The sequence below is a fragment of the Kogia breviceps genome, chromosome 17 (genome assembly GCF_026419965.1).
Source record: "Kogia breviceps isolate mKogBre1 chromosome 17, mKogBre1 haplotype 1, whole genome shotgun sequence".
Lineage (NCBI taxonomy): Eukaryota > Metazoa > Chordata > Mammalia > Artiodactyla > Physeteridae > Kogia > Kogia breviceps.
Window position 1 is genome coordinate 13,589,275 of NC_081326.1, and position 23,551 is coordinate 13,612,825.

At 42.8% G+C, this 23,551-nt stretch overlaps 1 protein-coding gene and 1 long non-coding RNA gene across 9 annotated transcripts in view; one reads left to right on the plus strand and one right to left on the minus strand.

The window, feature by feature from the left end:
* The window catches only part of SULF1 (sulfatase 1), a 156,442-nt gene that overhangs the window by 16,239 nt on the left and 116,652 nt on the right, over positions 1 to 23,551 (plus strand). For 3 of the 8 annotated variants that reach the window (XM_067018039.1, XM_067018042.1, XM_067018038.1), the window contains exons 1-2: positions 7,584 to 8,096; positions 19,061 to 19,155. The gene's annotated coding sequence lies outside the window, so the exon portion shown is untranslated. Of the gene's footprint in view, positions 1 to 7,583; positions 8,097 to 19,060; positions 19,156 to 23,551 lie in introns of those variants that run through there. The other 5 variants (XM_067018040.1, XM_067018043.1, XM_059042697.2 and 2 more) reach the window with 3 other exon arrangements.
* On the minus strand, positions 12,645 to 18,447 carry LOC136792946 (uncharacterized). The gene is made up of 3 exons (XR_010837590.1): positions 18,402 to 18,447; positions 17,687 to 17,784; positions 12,645 to 12,727 (listed from the first exon to the last, which is right to left on the minus strand). It is a non-coding gene; the product is annotated as an uncharacterized lncRNA (long non-coding RNA).

The window sequence follows — 23,551 nt, forward strand, 5'->3', positions numbered from 1 at the left end:
GAGGGGGCAAACTGGATTCAGCATCACTAAATATCTCGGATGATATTCCCTCGGTTCATTTTTTTTCTATGTCTCTCTAATCCACTGTTTTCTAGCAAAAGCTTTCTTTGGATTTCTGACACCAACCCTAACAGCTTGAGTTGACCTGATGCCTGAAGTCACAACAATACCATTCAGGTTATTATTAATAATTATCAATCATTGTCTTTTTAAAGAGACCCTTACTGTTATATCTTTAAATCATTTAATATTTATATTTAAATACAGAAACCTAAGCAGCTGTTGCCAGGGTCACCGCTTAGTTCGTGCTCACTGAAGAAAGGAATGTTTTTTACTGACTCAGGGCAAGTAATACTGAACTAGTGATTAGGACACGAACACCCTAAAAGAGCCAGAAGAGGAGGGAGAAACTGAATGATACTGAGTACCGACCACATGCTAGACACTGCTATTCACTTTCTGACTTCATTATTCCTGTACTAGTCATTCTAGTTAGAAGAGAAGGACCTAGACTAAAAATTAAAAAAAAAAAAAAAAAACCACACCTGTAGAGCTAGGGTTTGGACCCAAGTCAGTCTGTCTTCAGAAATCAATGCTGATTTTTTTTTTTTCTCAAAAGAAAGTTCTACATAAATGCTAAACAGTAAAACCTCATCATTAATTACCTGAGGGAGTTTACATTTGCCTGCACTTTTACACCCTTTTTTTTTTTTTCTTTTTTTTTTGTTTTTGTTTTGTGGTACGCAGGCCTCTCACTGTTGTGGCCTCTCCCATTGCAGAGCACAGGCTCTGGACGCGCAGGCCCAGCAGCCATGGCTCACGGGCCCAGCCGCTGTGCGACATGTGGGATCTTCCCGGACCGGGGCACGAACCCGCGTTCCCTGCATCGGCAGGTGGATTCTCAACCACTGCGCCACCAGGGAAGCCCTACACCCTTTTTTTTCCAGACTAATTAAACTGCCAATGCCAGTAAAGTGCTTCTTCCCACAATTTACTAGGCTTTTTGGTAAAGGGCTAAATGAAGGTTTGCTATCAAGCTAGCCAGGCAGAGAAGACTGAGATTCCAATAAAAACTTGCTAACTGGTGTGCAACACCACGCCCATTAAGAGGGGAGCAACTCCTGCAGAATACAGACTGGTCTCTACATCGTTCATTAGGGGCTGGCTTAGACTTGTTCTGTTGGGTTGATGCCCAAGCCGGCCCTGAGAGGGTTCAACAAACCCCCCCTGGAAAACACTATGGTTATTTAGAATCTAGGGCATCAGGATGAACACGCTGTGTGGTGTTTTCCATGAGGCATTATTACTGTTGTTCCAAATTAGCGAGACATACGTGTGCTTACTTAATGCGTTTTCTTAAACGCGTGATGTACATGCCCTTGCTTCTTAAAGCATTTCCAGAAATCCTTAGGAAATATGAAAGGAATTTATCAAACGGACGTGTTATCTTTACCTTCAGCAGAATGTCAGACCACTTCTTGAAAGATCCTCTCCAAATTCTTCAGCTCAAACCAATTTTAACAAACTTGAATATACACACCATAATTAGGAAGCCAATTTATTCAGTTCATTTGCATTCGTCTAAATAATTTTTCCTGACAGATGACTTCCGTTCTAAGTACCAAGTACTTTTTAATCCTCGGCAGGTTATTGCTGAGGATAAATGATTTCACATTTCTCATAAAGATGCCAGTCATTAAGAATATTAACACGAATTCCTTCCCCTTGAGTAGAAAGGAGATGTCATTTTAGCAATGTTGCTGTGTCAGCCTTTCTATTGTCAAACACAACAAATGATGAGAAAATCAATTTACTCTTTAGAATTAGTCAAGTGAGGAATTCTTTGAAGTGGCCGTGCAGGGCTTTGCCTGGGCCCCGTAATCACATAAAAGCGAGTACTGTATATATGTTGGTAAAATGTTGTGAAATTGAATGAGGACTGTTTGCTGCCATAGACCTTCCAGACATAATCTATCTCTGAAAAAGAATTCCCCACTCCTAAAATAGAGGTTTGATGAGCACCAGATGTGGTTCAAATGAACCCTTGTCCAACTGAACTAAGAATATATTTTGATCTGTATGAGGCACAGTCCAGAGACAGGGGAAGTGATTCTAGCACAGCCTGTGTTGAGGTTGGTGGTGGAGTTTGAATGTATTTATTTACTCCATGAAGCTTCTCTCATAAGGCAAAATGCAAATGAGCTTTTAATGAATCCTTTCTAATAATTGGAGGATGTCATACTTGCTACTGATGAGACAGTTTACAGTTTTATTTTGTAATCTAAGATGTGTGGAAGAAAGCATTTCCACGGGTAGCCACACACTTTAGAAGGATCTGTGTCCTGGCAATGATTTGCAAGTTCCACAACTCAGTTTCTCCACCCATAAAGGTTAGATTAGATCATTGTTCAAAAATGACAAGCATTTAATATTTGGAAATGACTAAATAATGAAGTGCATGGATTCTATAGAAATGCTGAGGAGAAGAGAAGATTAATTTCAAGCCAAAATCTAGTACAAACACGACCTTCCTATTGTAAATCTCATGAACAGGGAAAGAAATTACATCGAAGGCTTTGTTTCTAGGGCTGAGAATATTGTACATTCGTATTGGGACGTTTCAGATGGAGAAAAACATCTGCTTATTATAATCTCTTGTCTGTGGAGATGCGAAAAATTCTTTCTGCTACATTGTTCTGAAAGAATGCTGTTAGTAAAGATTTAAATGACAGGCATGGCAGGGTCATCTTTTGATTCCTTTGCCTTTGGGCAGGACTACAGTTAAGCCATCTCAGGAAAGAGAATGATGCTGTCGCTCGCAAAAAAATCTCCAGGTGAGAATGGTAAAAATTAAAAAGAGCAGATGGGAAAGCTCAGGGGCCTTGAAATTAATAAAGGTCAGTTTATTAGGTCAGTTCCGGCTAATTTCAGTTAAAAGTCACTTCTATTTGCCAATAGCCTAATGCTTAGCAAAACTCCAAAGGATGTGATATTTGGCACTAGTTCTCTGAAAATTCCATTTCGTATTAGCATTAATGTCTGGTCATTGTTTTGTTCGCCTCCTCTTCACCCCGTGGGGGAGGGAGGGAGTCCTGCCTTAGAGTTCTGGGATGACCAAACACAGGACATCTGACTTGGGACACAGGGGGTCAAGAGCAGTTTACTAGTCACATACACTAATGAGGGAACAAGAAGGGGCTGGGGAGACACTATTTACAATGGCCAGGACATGGAAGCAACTTAAATGTCCATCTACAGAGGAACGGATAAAGAAGATGTGGCACATAGATACAATGGAATACTACTCAGCCATAAAAGGGAACGAAATAGTGCCATTTGCAGAAATGTGGATGGACCTAGAGATTGTCATACAGAGTCAAGTAAGCCTAAAAGAGAAAAACAAATATCGTATAATATCGCCTATATGTGGAATCTGGAAAAATGGTAGAGATGAACTTATCTGCAAAACAGAAATAGAGTCACAGATGTAGAGAACAAACTTATGGTTACCAAGGGCGGGGGTGGGTTGAACTGGGAGATTGGGGCTGACCTATACACACTACTATGTATAAAACAGATAACTAATGAGAACCTACTACGTAGCACAGGGAACTCTACTCAATGATCTGTGATGACCTACATGGGAAGGACATACAAAAAAGAGGGGGTACACGTATATGTCTGACGGATTCACTTTGCTGTTCAGCGAGAAACTAACACAACATTGTAAAGCAACTCCACTCCAATAAAAATTAGTTTAAAAAAAAAGAAGGAGCTGTGGGGAGCAGGCTCTGTAGTTCACAAGATGGTAAGTGGTACCCTGGTTCCCAGGGACGATGTGATTGGCCTCTTGCAATGACTGTGTGGGCTGGCAGGGAAGTGAAACCTATCAAGACGAGGACCAGGTGGAGTGATGATGCCCAGCTATCAGGGACCTAACCGGTGGGGGAGGCTTTCCCACTTCGGTGGGAGCATTGCAGGTAAAAGTAGGGGAACTCACAGCCCTTTGGGGCCCCGTGAGGCTCAAAGATGTCACAGGAGCATGTGAAATCCTAGACTTTACAAGCCATGCAAGCTATGAGGACTTATGGGAGACGGACTTCCCCTTGGCTATACTGACCCTTTAAGAGTAATGTCTTCGCCACACCTACACGTGTCTCCTGTGAAAAGAGTCACTTTTGATTGGACTGATAACCACGGGGGCATAAGCAGTTTTCTAGCAAGATTACGCTCAGGCCAAGGCTATATAATCATCTAGATGATTCATGCGGAAGTATCCTCTGCTACTTGCTTTGATTTGAATGAAAAGACGATGAGAGCCCTAAGTCATCCAGACAAATTACATATTTACTCCTCACTTGATCTTCATGTGCCACGAGGTGAATGTCCACTAATTTAGACTCCGGGCCAAAGAGACGATAAATGGTCTGTCGAGCCAAAATCAAGAGTATGCCTGCCTTCAGTTTTCAAGAAGAATACTGTCAGGAAACACAATCAGGTCAGACTTTCTCTCACTTTCCCTGCAATTTAACCACTGGGGAGATAAAGGACTCAGGGAGACCTGGGGTTCCAGGCAGAGCTTGGACATCTGAAGTTAATGCTGGGCCTGTTATAAAATCTTGGGCAAGGCATTTAATCTCTCTGAACCTCAAGCTGTATACCTTTTTTTTTTTTTTGCGGTACGCGGGCCTCTCACTGTTGTGGCCTCTCCCGTTGCGGAACACAGGCTCCGGACGCGCAGGCGCAGCGGCCATGGCTCACGGGCCCAGCCGCTCCGCGGCACGTGGGATCTTCCCGGACCGGGGCATGAACCCGCGTCCCCTGCATCGGCAGGCGGATTCTCAACCACTGCGCCACCAGGGAAGCCCTGTATACCTTTTTAATGAAGAATTTAAACTAGTTCTAGAGTTTCAAACTAATTTTTTCTTAGTAGCAAAACCCTTGTTTTCAACAAAGTCTAAAGTCACTCTATAAAACAGACGGAAATGAAGCTTCTTTGTTTGAATCCAGTGAATGGCCCCCAAGCCCAGCTGACTTGGTCTCCTCACATTTGCTCCTTCCCTATCCCCCCCCCCAACCCAAAATTCCTGAAGCACTTCCTTGGAAGTCTAGTGCTCCTTGGAACCCAGTCTGAAAAGTAGCAGATACGATTCTAAGGTTTCTTCCAGCTTTCAGCAGAATGGAAAAATCACAGGCAGACTTAGATTCAAATACTAGTTCTGTCACTTCCTAAGCTGTATGACCAGTTTTCCCCATCTGTAAAATGAAGATTTTTTTTTTTTTAATAGCTCTATTTTAGGACAATCGCTATGTTAAGAATGCATGTAGGGCTTCCTTGGTGGCGCAGTGGTTAAGAGTCCGCCTGCCGATGCAGGGGACGCGGGTTCGTGCCCCGGTCCGGGAGGATCCCACATGCCGCGGAGCAGCTGGGCCCGTGAGCCATGGCCGCTGAGCCTGCGCGTCCGGAGCCTGTGCTCCGCAACGGGAGAGGCCACAACAGTGAGAGGCCCGCGTACCACAAAAAAAAAAAAAAAAAAAGAATGCATGTAAAGCATCTAGCCAGTGCCTGACACCTAGCCCGGACTCACACGTGGTAGCGATAACAATGGTTACGGCCCTGACGTGAGCAGACAGAGAGATCTTACATGTGAACAACTGAATTGCAGTGAGACCACTGTCCTTCCTGAAGCCCGAACCTCAAGAACCGGAGGCCAAAATTCCTCTTTAGAACCTGAATCAGTTTTCATTGTTCCAAATTAGTGGAAGCAGGAAAATTCTTATTCACTGAACATTCTGTGTGCACGGGAGAGCATGTCGACACACCCCCAAGTCTCTTAAATGACATCACGGTCCATCCGACCACCACAGATGGCATTGACAGCACACTGCTTGCACCAGAGACTAACCGGGGAACGTCCTGAAGAGCGCTTGAACGCTTCGCCACAGAAACTCAACACCTGACAGCTCACGTTCTGTACTTCACCCCATATCATAAATCACCAGAGAGCTACTGTTCTCATGGCGAGCTGCTGTTGTGATAGTCTGCATGCTTTCCACAGTGGAGAAGTTCTCTCATAAAACACATCCCGAGGGCTTCCCTGGTGGCGCAGTGGTTGAGAATCCGCCTGCCGATGCAGGAGACGCGGGTTCGTGCCCCAGTCCGGGAGGATCCCACATGCCGCGGAGCAGCTAAGCCCGTGAGCCATGGCCGCAGAGCCTGTGCGTCCGGAGCCTGTGCTCCGCAACGGGAGAGGCCACAACAGTGAGAGGCCCGCATACCGCAAAAAAAAAAAAAAAAAAAAAAAAAAAAAAAAAAAAAAAACACATCCCGGAAGTCTGTGATTTCTAAAAATCTCACCTTTCGGGAACTTTTCTGGCCTTCTAGGAAGTAAGTTCCACTTCAGAGGTCTCCAATGTGCAGCCGCAGGAACTCAGTAGAGGCCAGAGTTCCTGGTACCCTCGTGAACACGTGTCCTAAAGGAATGTGACTCCAGGTTAGACATTCCTCTCCACTTTTTATAAAGCTTGCTTTCTTTTTTTTTTTTTTTTTTTACTTTATGAAAATTTCCAATACCCCAAAGTAGAGCCTATCACAAACCCTCCCGGGCCCACTGCACAGCTTCAAGAGCCCATCAACATGGGCTTTCACCTAAGCCCACGGAGGTTACATGGGGCCCCTCCACTCTAAGACTGATGGCCCAGGTGACATCACGTCAGCTGTCAGCTGAATTTTCGTCAACACTCAAGAAGTGCCTGTCCTAGGCCACCCCGGAGAACCACACAAGACCCCAGACTTACGAAACCAGACGCACATGAAGAATTACGGGCGGGGTCAGTGGGGAGAAAAGAAGGGAAATTGGGGAAATCTTGTGGGGAAGATGGGACTGAACTGTGCTTTGCAGGAAGTGGGAGTGAGGACATTCCAGGCTGAGGGGGGAGGATGTGAGGAAGGGTGGTAGGGGAAGGAACGGAAAGGCCTTCTTTAGACAATGATTCATCTTCTCATGAGCTGCAGTAGGTGAGGGGCTGTAGAATGGGAAGCGGGTAATTAGTGGGGTGACACGTGGAAGCCACAAATGCCAGGAGGCTGAAGCTCCTCACATGCTGGGCAGCAGGGCCAGGAACAGGGCAGGACAATAATAACCTAAGAAAACTGGAGGTGGCAGGATGGGGGAGGGAGGCTCGCAGGGAGGATGGGTGTTCAGAGTGAACCAGAACTTCCTCAGACCCAAGCTCTGGCCTAAAGAACAGTCTGGCTGGGTGTCTTGCTCCCACAGAGGGAAAAAAAAGCAGGGGCCCACGGAGATTGAAAATAGAGGTTGCACGTAGAGGGTTCGGCCCTGGCCCAGGCAACTCCCCGCAAAGAAACATCCGTGTTTACTAAGCACTTGGTCTCTGGAACGTCTGCCTCTCCAAATACCACATCTTCCTCATCCACTCCATCCCGCCACGGGCTGGCTACTGTGCCGGGTGCCGGGGAAGGGGGAGCCGGGACCGCAGCCTGGAAGCCCTGCCTCCCCCCCCCTTCCCCCCCACTCCCCCTCCCTCCGAGGAGCCTCCCCGCGTGGCCGGCCAGCTGCAGCTCAGTTTGTTTGCCGAGGTTTGCAGGCACATATGGAGTTGCCTTTTTTTTCCAGCCAGTTCAGCAGTGTCCCGAAATTCACCCCCAGTGTAACTTCTGCCTCTGCTCCTCCCCTTCTTGGAACTGCCTTTTGTTTGTCTGGCAGCCTTGGTTCTATGGTGGGGGCGTGGGGGGCGGTGTGATGATAATAATACGCGGGCTTATATAACCTTCTGCATCTCGCAAGCACTTCGCAGACTGGCCTTGTTGCATCCCCGGGCCCGTGTCAGGCTGGGCGGCTGGAGCGGCTAATAGGAAACCCCGAGCCGAGGCACCGAGACGGGGAGGGAGGGGAGAGGGGGTCAGAAGCCGGGCCTTCCCGGCCCTTTGCGCCCGGAGGTCAAGGGAGATAAGGAACAATGACTCTCGCCCCCAGGCGGAGGAAGGAAGCCCCGCTCCCACCTTATCTCTGCTCCTCCTCGAGCTCTCAGTTCCCAGAGCTTGTTCTCCAGAGAAGATTTTGAAGGCGACTTCTGTAAGTATGATGCTCTGCTTTTTCTTTCAAGAGGGAAACAAAGTTTTCTTACTGCTCTTGTCCATTTCGTGGTATTTTTTTTTTCGCGAGAATGGGTTCCCGCACTCAGACGCTGCCGTGATGGGAAGTGTGTTTCTGGCTAAAGTCCTCCACCCAGATTGGGCCCCTCCTCAAAGTAATAGGAGGGGAAAGAGGTTTCTGTTGATAATTCACTTATTAACAAAACAGCACCAAGAGGAAGTGCTGAAATTGCCCCTTTCCGCGTGTCCTGGTCCTGGTGGTGGCTGACTGTGTACTCCACTCACACACACATCTTGCCCTACAAAGGAGCCTTGGTTATTCACCTGGCTTGTTAGGCATCCAGAAAGGATGAACTTCCAGCTTCAATTTCTCTGCTTTCAGTGCTCACAATTTCAGGCAAATGTAGTTGTTGGAATTTTCTTTTCACACTATGAAATAAATCCCATTTTTTGGCGTAGGCTTAAAACTTGCGCTGGCTTGTGTAAACCCTGCAAAACACTGTAACTAGAGTGGACGTGTGAATTCTTACTAAGTTTTTCACTGCATAGCTGAAGGGTCTAAATATTAAAGGAACATGGGCAAAAACTTCTCAAGCACTGGCAAAACCCAAAGGTCTGTTATTGAACTATGTGTCTGTAAGGGATGCTGAATTAAGAGTATTTTTCTCAGGGGTGATGCTCATGGCTTTGAGAAATTGTCTTTCAACAAAAGATGAATTTAAAACTCTAGGATAAAACTAAGAGAGATACAATTTCTGAACATTTAGAAAGTATGATTTACTAAATGAATAAGCCAAGAAAATAAAGTTCTATTTTGGGTAGTTGTTCAATTTGCATTTATAAAACCATGATTGTAAGTTGGTGTACTATGAGATATAGAAAATTAGTCTTTGTTTCAGGGAGGAAAACTAAGAAATATAAATTGACAGTAATGTAGAAAAGCAAGGCCTCTCACTTTTAGTGCCGTTAAGTGCTATGATGAATCCATTGAGTTCGATTGCCTTTATGTTTAGATGGACATCTACGAAAACCACACATAATGTGTGTATACCTGTGTGTGTATGTGTGTATAAAAGAGCTCAGGATACCCAAATGTATGTATATATTTAATTAAATATACATATATGTATTTAATCATCCTGAACTCATATTTGTTGTAACTCTCCAGTGTTCAGTATCTTACATGATAGTGTAATACCCAAAATAGACCAAGTGGAAAGATTTCATATCGAATTTCAGAATGCAATAGAGCTATTTATTATTTATTCAACAAACATGGGAAACATTATAAAAGTAGGTCTATTTTTAAGATTCCCTTTAAATGACATTTCCACTTCAAATTCTCTGTGCCTTCCAAGAAAATCGAAGGCATAATTAAAGTTGAAAATAAGACTGGATTCTACTTGGTTTTCCCCCTTAATTTAAAAGTGAGCTGTCAATACTAAAATTCTATACTCTAGCTAATTTTGTTACAAAGATCAGCCACATAATCTCAACGTTAGCCTCAAAAGCATACTCAGTCATGGCAGAAAGAACACAAACTGTGATGGAATCTGGATTGGAGGCTTGGTTTTGCCATCACATGGTTATGTGACCAAGAGCAAGATCTTTCAGATTTTCAACCTCAGGTTTCACCTCTATAAAAGGAGACCAATACTACTTACCCCAAGGAGAGAACTATTGAAAGGACCAAAAGGAAATAATATATGTAAAGTATCTAGCACAGTGTCTGAAAATAGCAGTTTCATTCCATTTTAGGGCTTTTCCATTTACTCTCTTTTTTCATCTTTGATTCAGTGCCTTGGTTTTTTGAGCATTTACTGTGTATTGCATGCTGTGCTGAACACTAGTGATACCAAAATGGAGAAGGTTAATAATATCCTGCCCTGGAAGAGTTCCTAATCCAAGGAAACAGACCAAAACAACAGATTAATTTTCTTAACAGTATAACACCTGCAAAAAACAGAAGTGTGTTGTGATTAAGTGACAGAATTGAGGCCCGAGTAATGTTCCCCAGTGAAAGTCAAAGGAACTTTTACAAAGATGATATTGATTGGTGTGACTTTTAAAGGAACAGCAGGAGGTGCGGAGGGACATTTCAGAAGGGAAGAGCATTGGAGAGCAGACTATGGGAGAGAGCCAGGGGACGGGAACTGGTGTCAGTTGGTGCTGGAATGTTGAATCCAGGCAATCTGGAGATTTCGTCGGGGGTCCGATCATGGGTATTGTGGCACTTCACGCTGAGATGTTTGGACCCATTACTCTAGTAAAACTCAAACTCATGCTCATGGGTCTTTTTGGACCAGCTCGTGATCCAAAAAAAGTTTGTTTTATAGGTTCACATCCATATAAAAAGCTTGGGCTGAAATATGTCACCTACATCACTAAAACATTACTTGGTTCGATAGACTGTTTTGTTTATTTGGTTGATTTTGTTTGTAGCAAACCCATCTCAATGATGGAAGCGTTGCAGCACAAGCTCCTTACCTCCCCAGATCTGGCACTTTCAAGGTTACTCTTTTTTTTTTTTTTTTTTTTTCTTTTTTTGCAGTACGCGGGCCTCTCTCACTGTTGTGGCCTCTCCCACTGCAGAGCACAGGCTCTGGACGCGCAGGCTCAACGGCCATGGCTCACGGGCCCAGCGGCTCCGCGGCACGTGGGATCCTCCCGGACCGGGGCACGAACCCGCGTCCCCTGCATTGGCAGGCGGACTCTCAACCACTGCGCCACCAGGGAAGCCCTCAAGATTACTCTTGAGCCAATGGAGAGACAAGGAAGGACTTTGCTTGGGGTTGAGAAGGCGGAGACTAGATGTGATTTATGTTTTAGGAAGATTTTATGTAGATCATCTACTCTCCAGTGTGGAATGTAGGTTAGGCAAAGGCCTAGGGGGTGAAAATGCTATAAAACTAGGAGACCGATTAAAAGACTACTGTCGTAAACAAGTGAGAAGTGCTCAGGGTCTGAGCAGTGTAGGTGAACAACAGGGCACAGATTCCAGAGAGATTTAGAAGGTGGAACATTCTCAACTTGAGGACTGCATGAAGGAATGAAGTCAAAGGAAATGTCTATAATATTAGTTTTAAGCTTGGTCACCTGGGTTCCTATAATAGAATACCATAAAACAAGAAGAGGTACAGGTTCATAGAAAGAAATGGAGTTAGCTGGGGTAATGTTGGCTTGAGAGGTTAAACTACAACATTAAGTAAAATAAAAAGTCGGTTTGGGGGACTTCCCTGGCAGTCCAGTGGTTAAGACTCTGGGCTTCCAATGCAGGGGGCGTGGGTTCCGATCCCTGGTTGGGTAACTAAGATCCCACGTGCCGCATGGCGCAACCAGAAAATAAAAAAAAAAAAAGTTGGTTTTTGTTGAATCTTTTTTTTACATAGGTGGCATTGTTTTTGTTTGTTTGCCTGTTTTACAATGTTGTGTTAGTTTCAGGTGCACAGCAAAGTGATTCATATATATATATATATATATATATATATATATATATTCTTTTTCAGATTCTTTTCCATTATAGGTTATTACAAGATGCTGAGTATAGTTTCCTGCGCTAGTAGGTGCCTGTTGGTTACCTATTTTGTAGATAGTAGTGTGTATATGTTAATCCTAAACTCCTAATTTATCCCTCATCCACCCCTTTCCCCTTTGGTAACCATAAATTTGTTTTCTATGTCTGTGAGTCTGCTTCTGTTTCATAAATAATTTCATTTGTATCGTTGTTTTTAGAGTCCACATGATTTCGCTTATATGTGGCATCTAAAAAAAGATACAAATGATATTGCTTATATGTAAAAAGTGGCTTGTAAAAAGTATAAAATTGCCAGATTTATCTTAGAAGTTTAGAGAAGAAACATAAAAACCGGACTCTCCCCATTATGCTCAGTTCCCCCAAGAAATGTCAGTCTCTGGGCTCATGGGGCTCTGAGCTTTCACCTGGTATCCCCGCTGTTGAGTGGATTGTTTCCCATTCACTTTTCAACAGGAAGGCCATGTCCAGAGCAGTCTTGCCAATAACTTTGTATACCCTCAAAAAGAGAAATATGTATATCCTCTGAGCCTTCAGAAATGAGCGGAGACTGGGAAAAAGATCCGTGGGCAAGTAGAATACTTATTCATAAAGAACACATACTGGGCTTCCCTGGTGGCGCAGTGGTTGAGAATCCGCCTGCCGATGCAGGGGACACGGGTTCGTGCCCCGGTCTGGGAAGATCCCACATGCCGCGGAGCGGCTGGGCCCGTGAGCCATGGCCGCTGGGCCTGCGCGTCCGGAGCCTGTGCTCCGCAGGGGAGAGGCCACAACAGTGAGGCCCGCGTACCACACAAAAATTAAAAAAAAAAAAAAAAAAAAAAAAAAAAAAAAAAAAAAAAAGAACACATACTCATGAAGAGTTTATACTTATTCATCAAGAAGCAGCTCTTTCTTTAGCAGGGTTTTTTCACTTCCCTTGAAATGGGGGCCCACTCAGAGACTAGGGTAAAAGAGGAAACTTCTAAGACTAAAGCAAAGGAGATGATTTCTTACCTGGGCATGACATACCCCATAAACATTTCCTTCTTCTTCAGGCTGAGCAGGAAATTCTTCCCATTGACTTGAGTGGTGGGTAACTGGAAAGGAGAGGTATGTCACGTTTGTGAGTTTTTTGAAAGATACCAACGGGAAGAATTTTAACATTTAAAATGAATAGAAAACAATCTAATTAGCAGACAGGAAGCTGAGGTCTGATTACTTGATAACCTTAGTTTTCTTATACCCTTTCACATCTTCTATGGCAAAGCCTCTATCAGATTTCCTGGATTTCAGAGCTCTCAACCCCACCTGAACACTTCAGAGCAAATACCATTTATTACGAAAGGGGCTGAGCCCCAGCCTTCATGGCTGGTCTCACAAAGTCGTATAATATTTCCTCCTGGTAGGTAAACTGTATCAACACATTTAAAAGCAGATTTAAGAAACTCTTGTCACCTCTAAATATAGAGTTTTATCACTCATCAGAAAGATAGTATTTGATTATAATCTGAATTCCATTTGGCTTCTGATAGCTCACTTCAAATTCCCCAAACTTCAGAGATTTATCTTTGGTTTTTGAGATGATGAAGAGGTTTCTATTTTTGCTAAAAACGCTTCCACAATTAAAAAAAAAAAAAAAAAGAAAGAAAGAAGAGACCCAGAAAAGAACTGTTACTATCTCAGTTATACAAAATAATCACCAAATATATACTTTAGAATAGGATGAGCTTGTATCATGGGAAAGTTTATTCTTTAAAGAAGGAGTAAGATATATTGGAGGGAATTTCCATTAGCATGATTGAAAGGATGAGGAATATACTGAACTTCCGTATATGGTGCTGGCCATTCTACTTTTAGGTTACTCAAGCCATTTAAAGTCTTGGCATCCTAAGCAAGGGCTACAACTTCACGATCGTTTTGGGTTTGCTGGCATAATGACTGAGTCCAGGCTGGGTGCCGCCTGAGCCACTGTACTCTCCTATGCAGTGTTTGAAGAGAGCTGGGTGCAGCTTTTCTGTCCCCTAGACACCTGAGTCCAGAATATTGCTGAATGTTGCTTCGTTTCTGTGCTCTATGGAAAGCTGGAAGCTCCCCAACTTTCTCGGGTTTGGCTTCCTGTTCATATGTTTTCTGGTCTCACGTCACTGTGCGTGAAGTAATAGTCCCACATGCGTGCACCATCCACGAGGGCAAGATTTGTGTGGCTCGGTGTAAGCTTTCTAATGAGGACATTTTGGACCTTCCAGCAACTCCTTAGGGAAAGCAGTTTGGAACCGGTTATTACTTTCCACGGTAAAGGGAGCAGAGACAGAATGCATTTCTGCAACAGGACCAAAGCCACTTTTAGGAGACAATTAAAGGACAACTGCTTAAGAAAAAAACATTTCTTTTACACATCTATCTAAACGCATGTATGTGTTCAGTATAAAGAAATGCCTCCAATCCATAGTTTTAAAAGATCAGTTACTGTTTCAGCATTTCACTAACGATGAATGGTGCTAGTGTTTTCCACCGGGGACTGTTATTTTAATGACATTTCTCTGCAGCAAAATCTGATGAGTTCACAAAGTTTGAGAGCCAGGAAATGCAGCTCCGTTTCTGAACAACTGAGAAAGCCAGGAGAGCTCAGTTCAATCATCTACTTGCTTTCCAGCATGGATTCCTAAGTGCTAAGAGCAATAACACACTAATACAGAGAGAGAAGCCAAACCAAACTTTTAAAAGTGCAGCTCTTAAACCATCAGACTTAACTTCCCGACATATTATCAGCAGGTGAAATTCTGGCGCACCCCCACGCTTATTTGTGGCTTGTTGATGTGAAATTAATGGGCACATGTGCCAACATTTTATAGAATTTTAGAGCAGGAAGTGATTTTGGAGGTCTTCCAATCTTACCTTTTATTTTACGAACAGAGAAATTGAGACTCATGTGAGTTCACTCCAGACACACACACATATATACATCTGAGTCTTAGGCCGAGTCATTGCTTGCAGAAAATATGATAGGTCTGACTGAAAAAGGAAGGACAAAATGACCCAAAGCTGGGCCAGTGGTTTCCTGTTTCATTCAAGTTTCTGTGGCCCAGCTTTAGGGCTGTGGGCCGCTCATTTATTCTTGCTTCAGGGGTCGTTCAGGGTCTCAGATTACATACACTTGACCAAAACTTGAATAAACTCCCAGACAACCCACGTGTCAATTTTAGTGACTCAGATCCTGCCTACACTGCGATGCTCAACCAGTGCCAGGTGTTCTGGGGCCACATTGTGATTAGAGCACAAAATGTAGACAGAGCCCCAAGTGCATCTCTCACACTTCGGAATCTGAAAACCTGACCAGAGAGACGAGACCTTCCCCCGTCTAGGCAGCAGTGGAGACCCTCTCACTAAATGCTACATCGTGTAGCACAGATTTTAAGTGTTGTAAGTGTTCTAGAGAGAGAGAGAAATGAAAATTGAGGTGGTCAGCTGATCCCACAGGGGTGCTTAGAATTTTCATATGTGGAAGGGAATAAAGGTAAACTCTTTTAGCAGAAATGAAAGCGTGGAGAGGGTCTCGTGGCTCGGACGCCAAGGAAGCCAGGCCGATGGGTGCTCTCCAGCAGCACTTGTCAACCTGAGCAATGGACTTGAGCCCTGGTACTGATTTCCATCATTACCTACTAAGCCATTACTGAAATAAGCACCCCCCGCCAAAATTAGGTATAAATTACTTTAATTATATTTATATAACTATAAATCCACAATAATATAATTACACTTACATCATTGAAAATCCAAAACAGATTGCTAATTAAATATAAACAAAACCATAAACCAATGATATTCTGTTGGTTGGAATCAGATTAATTGGTTAAAATTAGTAATATTGGGGGTTTTTTGCCAAATGATGCTGTTTTGCTGAAACTAAAGAATAAATTTGTTTTAACCAGTGTTCACTAATGAAATTGTAAAAAAAAAAAAAAGAGAGAGAAATATTTTAATTAAAATTTTCCATTGCACATTTCATACTCTGACTATTTATAGTGAATTATTACAAGTTGGCACATATAAAGGCAGAAAGATCCAGGCAATCCATCTGCTGGTGTCGAGATTATGGAACTAAAAACCGTGGTGGTTCCGTCACCCTATCGCCGTACTCTCTCTTGGCAAATAAAACTTCATTCAGCACAGCAGGAGTATTTGACTCTCACAAGCGTACACTTATCAAGCAGGTATAAATACCTGCCTCTGTTCTTTCTTTAATAGCCTATAGCTCTAAATTATTGTGCTACTCTCCTGCACGTTATCATTTTAATGATGACAAAGCAAAGTCTCCATTTATAAAATGGATGAAAACCCTGGTCTCATTCCATGAAAATGTCTTTTGATTGCAAATTACTACTGCAAGGGAAGTTGTATCTTTATTACTGGCTTTAAAAAAAATTCAGTGCCAGTAATAATGATCACCCGTGTTTCTTGGCCACTTATGCTTCTAAATTTCTTACGTGGATGTTTGCATGTAATCCTCACGTCAACCCTATGGAATAGATAACGATTTTGAATCCTCATTTTTCAGAGGAGGATACTGAGGCATAGAGAAATGAAGTAACTCGGTCAAGGTCAAAATAGCCAATGGCTGCATGAGCTGCTTGTAAATCTTGGAGATTAATCCTTTTTCAGTTGCTTCATTTGCAACTATTTTCTCCCATTCTGAGGGTCGTCTTTTGGTCTTGTTTATGGTATCCTTTGCTGTGCAAAAGCTTTTAAGTTTCATTAGGTCCCGTTTGTTTATTTTTGTTTTTATTTCCATTTCTCTAGGAGGTGGGTCAAAAAGGATCTTGCTGTGATTTATGTTGTAGAGTGTTCTGCCTATGTTTTCCTCTAAGAGTTTGATAGTGTCTGGCCTTACATTTAGGTCTTTAATCCATTTTGAGTTTATTTTTGTGTATGGTGTTAGGGAGTGTTCTAATTTCATACTTTTACATGTAGCTGTCCAGTTTTCCCAGCACCACTTATTGAAGAGGCTGTCTTTTCTCCATTGTATATTCTTGCCTCCTTTATCAAACATAAGGTGACCATATGTGTGTGGGTTTATCTCTGGGCTTTCTATCCTGTTCCATTGATCTATATTTCTGTTTTTGTGCCAGTACCATACTGTCTTGATTACTGTGGCCTTGTAGTATAGTCTGAAGTCAGGGAGCCTGATTCCTCCAGCTCCATTTTTCGTTCTCAAGATTGCTTTGGCTATTCAGGGTCTTTTGTGTTTCCATACAAATTAGGAAATTTTTTGTTCTAGTTCTGTGAAAAAATGCCATTGGTAGTTTGATAGGGATTGCATTGAATCTGTCATACAGAGTGAAGTAAGTCAGAAAGAGAAAAACAAATACCGTATGCTAACGCATATATATGGAATCTAAGAAAAAAAAAAAAGGTCTTACCTAGGGGTAAGACAGGAATAAAGACACAGACCTACTAGAGAATGGACTTGAGGATATGGGGAGGGGGAAGGGTAAGCTGGGACAAAGTGAGAGAGTGGCATGGACATATATACACTACCAAACATAAAATAGATAGCTAGTGGGAAGCAGCCACATAGCACAGGGAGACGAGCTCGGTGCTTTGTGACCACCTAGAGGGGTGGGATAGGGAGGGTGGGAGGGCAGGAGATCCAAGAGGGAGGAGATATGGGGATATATGTATATGTATAGCTGATTCACTTTGTTATAAAGCAGAAACTAACACACCATTGTAAAGCAATTATACTCCAATAAAGATGTTAAAAATAAAATAGCCAATGGATTCTGTAGCCTGGAATTCCTGCTGCTCCCAGTAGTAGATTCCGAATAACAGAGAAAGGATGCTGTTGTTTGACAATAGGCTATAATCCAGCATGACCACAGCCAGATACTTGTAGCCTCACATTCAAATGTAAACTTTTACTCTGGAAGATCACAGGGTGCCGTGCATAATTGTAAACGTAAACATTTATATGTCTTCCCGTAACATATATAAAAAGTGGAGATCTGCATGATGCTTATAATGTTATCAGAGAATAGAAAAGTTCTTCTAGAACTCACCAACTTCCAGGATGAGAAGCACAGGGGCACGGTCAAAAGCTGACTGGGTTGGGTGTGTCAGATGACAGGGGGTGGCGGAAACGGGCAGAAGAGTTGATCTGCCAGGAACAGAAAGAGACGTGATAAGGGTAAGGGTGGCATGGGAAGAGTCCTGCAGCAGGCAGCCAGCTGCAGGGAGGTTCTACCACAACAGTCTCCCTAAGAGTGAAGCTTCCAGAACAGAGCAGAGGACCTGGGACTGTCCACATTTAACCTGAATCACCAGGGCCAATTCAGAACAAGAAGAGATTCCAGGTCTATTGTATTGAAATAATCTACACCCATTTACCTCTGAGAATATTCACTAGTGAAGAGGTAAGAGGGCTCCACATGAAATGTCTTAGTATGACACAGGCAAGAGAAATATTTTTTAATTGGGGTTGTGAAATTGTTTTCCTATTTTTCTAGCTTATGTCATATAGCTTGTATATCCTTATAAGATATAGCTACTATATGTCTTTCCTCTTCTAATTTATATATCATATCTGCATTTATATATAGCATGTATATGTTAAATGTGCTCTTCATGTCAGCAAGATTGCTTCATCAGATACTTAATGCATTAAAATGGGTGTTTCCTCTTATTCAAAGTATCGAAGTTGATTTTAGTCACTTACATATTTCAACTGTCATAACTGCAGAATAGAAACAAATTTAACCACTTGAAAATGCTTACTTTGCTACTTATCAAATAGTAGCTTGCAGTCACTTTAGAAGATTTCATGATTCTGCATGTTTTCCTTTAAAATAGGTTTTAGAACCTGAAATTAGACGTCATTCAACTTTCAAACTTGGAACATTTTGTAAACCTTTAAAAAGAAACTCTTCTTTATTGGCTTTACAAAATCCAGTTAGAGAATAATATGAAATGAATCTAATGGAAAGTCTCTCCCTTGATGAAGAGAAAGTCAAATGGAAATTTCTAGAAAAGGATTGAATGACCCACAGTACTTCAGAGTCTCTTGGAGTGATTTTAAGAATCACCCTCAGTCTGGGGGCTTCCCTGGCGGTGCAGGGGTTAAGACTTCGCCTTCCAATGCAGGGGGTGCAGGTTCAATCCCTGGTCAGGGAGCTAAGGTCCCACATGCTTCACGGCCAAAAAACCAAAACATAAAACAGAAGCAACATTGTAACAAATTCAATAAAGACATTAAAAATGGTCCACATTAAAAAAAAAAAAAAAACCTTAAAAAATAAGAGAAACTCAGTCTGGATGAAATTTGAAGAATGCTATTCCTAATGATGTCCTCCTTTGAAGGTGTGAAAGGGCAACATCTGAAAGATAAATCACTGATGAAATGCAACTGATGACACTTTTGCTTTCTTCCATCATAGGTGCTGACAGCCAACCACCATCATCTGAGGAAGGTGAATTTGGCAAATGACATGCAGATTCTCCAAGACAGAATAATTGCAGAAAATCTTCAAAGGTACTCATATCAAATATTGGTCTCGATTAATGAAACCAAGGCACTGATTAAACCCGGGTATTCCATGTCACTTGAAGAGGGGAATGTGTCACAGGTGGGGAATTATCAGAAACTCAGGAGTCAATAGCCCCACCCCTTCCTGTAGCGTTCGCCTCCTTCTTGGCTGAGAGAGCTGAAAGGCAGAGCCATTTCTTGAAATTCGTCTCCAGGAATGGCAAAAGAAGCATCTGAAGAATCATGTAACTTTATTAACATGTCACGAGATACTCAGGAAGCTCAGGGGAATTAGAGGGGTTGTTAATGGTAGGCCAGCTATGTGCGGTCATCCAAAGTTTCAGGCATGAAAACTACAGATGTCACCTGTCTTGTTCACAACTTGACCTCACAGTTTCTTGCCTTGGCCACATACACTGGTGCCGAGAGTGTCGTGGGACCCAGGGCAGGCCACGGAGACCCATCTCAGCAACACAACCTTGGCTGCAAAAACATCCCTAGGGGTGTTGGTTCATACGAGTTTATACCCCACACCATGAGTCTTTGCTCAGATGTCAACTTTGCAAGTTGTTTCCACCCTCATTGAAAACTAGCACCGTGGAAACTGTTGAGTTCCTCTTGGTTTTTGCAGCCCTTCAAAATCGTTGCCCTTTGCTTGACTTTCATTCTAAGTCTCGTGTTAGCCCAGGCTGACTTGGAATAAGTCCTTTAATCACCAAAAAGCTCATGAACCTCACACAAACAGAACAGAACAAAACAAAATCTTCACGTCTGACCTGAATTTCAGGTTTGTCTTTTGAGGGTGGATTTCTCCAGCTTCTCTTTCTAATACTTATGGAATTAAACATTTTGTCCTCATACTACAAATGGCAAGTGAAGAAAGGAAACGGCTGGAAACGGCTGGGAGCTTGGGGTTCATTCCTTGACACAAAATCATGAGCGCTGGCAGTTTTTCTCTAATTCTCAGAGCTTTGTTGGTAGGTGGTCTGGGATCTCACTAGTAAGGTATTGGATGCTGGTTATTCCCAAGCTAAATCAACACTAAGAGAAGACAAGTTGAAGTTTAGGTCTCCTTACTTCGAAACTCCAAACGGGAGAGAAAAATATCCCAAAACAAACTGAAAAAGATATCTGCTTAGGAATAAGTTCAATAAACAGTAGAACTGTGACTTCTTAAGACTGCTTCACCGTCTTGAGTCAGTTTGCCAGAACTTTTCCTTGTGACCTTCTAGTCCAGTGCATCAAGTTTTCTGTAAGAAAGAAACAGGTTGTCCTTGGGTATCATGTCATTCAAAATTAACTATAGAAGAGGCTGGAAACCCTTACTACTGGAGGACACCCTATATCTTCCCAAGAGGTCACTGAAGACCTGATTTCTTAAAGCATCTGTCTTAGTTTCTCTTGTGCTATGAAGAGGCCACTTTTCTGGGATGCCATGTTGTTTATTATCTGGTTACTAATCTTTCATGTCACACTTTTCTCCCTCTAATGAGTCATTTCACCACTTTAAGTATCGATATTATATCCTTTCGATTCTCAGCCTATCCTTATTATGAGAAAATAAAAATGTGTTTACTCTAATACTGGATGAAATCAGAATCACTTGCTCAAATTTAACATACAGGACACTTATTTCCTAAAAATCTGCGGGACCCCTGTTAGAGCTGGCTCCGGTCTGCTTTTTTTGTCTTTGGACTGGAAAATTCAGTGTCTGACCAGCTGCCAGTTTCAGAGATCTCTGCCCTTGCTCATCCATCATTTGAGCTGGACTAGATGGCTGGCTGAGCCCCTTCCCAGCGCTACAGCCGTATTCACATAGCCACAGTCCTCCCAGCTGGCAAACTTTGTAGAAAGAAATGAGTCCTTTCTGTGTGTGCTCAGACTGGCAGGTTTAGAAAATAGGACCAGGCTTCCCTGGTGGCGCGGTGGTTGAGAGTCCGCCTGCCAATGCAGGGGACGCGGGTTCGTGCCCCGGTCCGGGAAGATCCCACATGCCGCGGAGCGGCTGGGCCCGTGAGCCATGGCCGCTGAGCCTGCGCGTCCGGAGCCTATGCTCCGCAACGGGAGAGGCCACAACAGTGAGAGGCCCGCGTACCACAAAAAAAAAAAAAAGAAAATAGGACCATTTTAATGAGTCTTAGGGTTTCAAAATGCTGCCCTGTGCATTTTTGATTGCCTCTCTGCTCGTGTCATTGGGGTATAAAGTCCTTTCATTTAATATTTTTCCAGCTTTAAGAACTGCTTACCTGCAGTTCAGTGAACTTGGCATCACCTCCAAAATACATAACTCAAGAAACAGAACCAGGAGATGTTATATGCAAATCTCAGAAGCTGCCCAAGCGTCTCCTGGCTGTTCGATTGCCAGAAGATTCTCTCTTGTTCCAAGGAGAGATAGGTTGTATTCACGTATAATGACACCAAAAGGACAGTTAAACTTCACAGTTTGGGGGAGATTTTGAGAGCTCTTGTCAAAAATGTTCACACCTGTGGAACAGACCGTTATGTTTTGTGGAGCTTGGTTTTCAGCTTGAAATACACCTGCCAAAATCTGAATGGCCGCTATTGTAGCTCTGGACTCAAAAACCGCGCACTGTCAGACAAGGTTTGGTGCACGCAGATGGGATAACTTAGAACAGCGACTATGCTGTTTGTAAGGCAATTAAGACCTTTCCTAGCCCTGTTGATGCCTTTTGGAGATGGAAAATGTTATAAGCACGCCTTAACTGTGCCTCCCTGGGACTTTATTTTTATTACTTTAATTATTTAAGTTATACTCAATACCTTAATTTGAATTTAAATTTTTTTTTTAATTGTCCACAGACTGTAATAGTAAGCAACGTCTTTTCAAAGAATCAATTTCAGATGTGGACCCTAAAAACCACTAACATTATCCTCGTCTTGGTATCCAAGGACATGTAAAACTTAGTGCAGAGTATAAAGAGCTGAATTGGGGTGTGCTAAGAAGCAGACTCTTGTGACCTCTCTTAACATTTCTCATCAAAGAAGGCAATTTATTACACAGAATCCCAACGTCTGTTAAAATCATGTATTTGTTGTGAAAACAATATAATCGCTACCTAATAGGAACTTCTTTTAAAGTTAAAAAAACACACACCCTTAACCCAAGCCCATAAATCTTTTCTATTTGAAAACCTGCCAGGTGGAATCTTAGAAAATTCCTCCTATTTGACTATTTTTGACCTACAAAGGCAGTAATTTTATATGGTACTACCTAATAGTTTACATATTTGGAACCTTGGAGAACAGACAATTTTATTGGGATGTTTTTTCTCCTACCTTTCTATCAAAACGGTTTCCAGTTTCTGTCTTCATCGTTCATAGTTTGAATTCGTGTAGCATCTTCCGTTCCATGGATGTGGGATAGAAGTTGATTTTGCTTTTTCCTTATAAAAGCAGATACTCAAAACACCACAGTCAGTGCCTTTCTTCACCCAGCGATTCGATTTGGTTGCATTCTCCTGCTGGTTTTTAAACTAGGGTCTTCTCCTGCCATCTTTCCATCCGTCTGAAATGAAATACTTTCACATGTGAGTCTCACAGTATGAACCTAAGGGATAAAGCAAGTGTTGGTTCATACGAGTATACAAATGTGCACACATGTTATGTACATGGTTAAATGGATCTGTTTAGACAATACCTCCTCCAAGCCAGTGAGTTTGTGTTTAAAGAAAACCCAGCTCCAGTGGGACGAGAAACATTGTGCCTGTCAGGCGGGCCGTCTTCAACTGGCTGCTCTCCATTCCCAGCTGACTGAGACCCATCCCAGCAGATGACCCTCTCCGTCGCTCTGGCTGCCATCAGAACAACGCTTTGTCTCATGTAGCCAAGAAGCAAACTCCAGCAGTGCTGACGGACCAGAGGAAAAGCCTTTGCTCTTGCCCTAAGGAAACATTCAGGCAGGAAGTTCAGAAGAAAATAGCAATGCCCTTGGGCGATGAGGAATAGGGAATGGGAGGGGAGAAGCAGTTTAATTATGATGGGGGGGGGGACAGTCACAAGTGGAGATGGAGAAAAAGAATGGGGTTGATGTCATTCTTTACTGGGACATTCACTGAAATGAAATCAGGGCACACACAATGGTCTTGTTCTCTGCCCAGACCCGTGTGTTACAAGGGATTACTTTGTGGTCATGCTTCTTAGGAGGGGTCTAAGGACCCTGCTTACATTAAGATATCCCCCAAGACATCTTGAAGACAGATAGGAAGGGCAGAATCATTTCATCCCGTGCTGAAAAATGGCCCACGCTAGGTTCACAACATTTTTTAAGATCACTGAGCCACAGTTGAGGACAGAGTGTTCGGATTCTTACAACACAGTGAATTTTAAGAAGCAGAGTGTAAGTACACAACTTGGTGTCAGGCCAGATATCTTAAACTGGTGC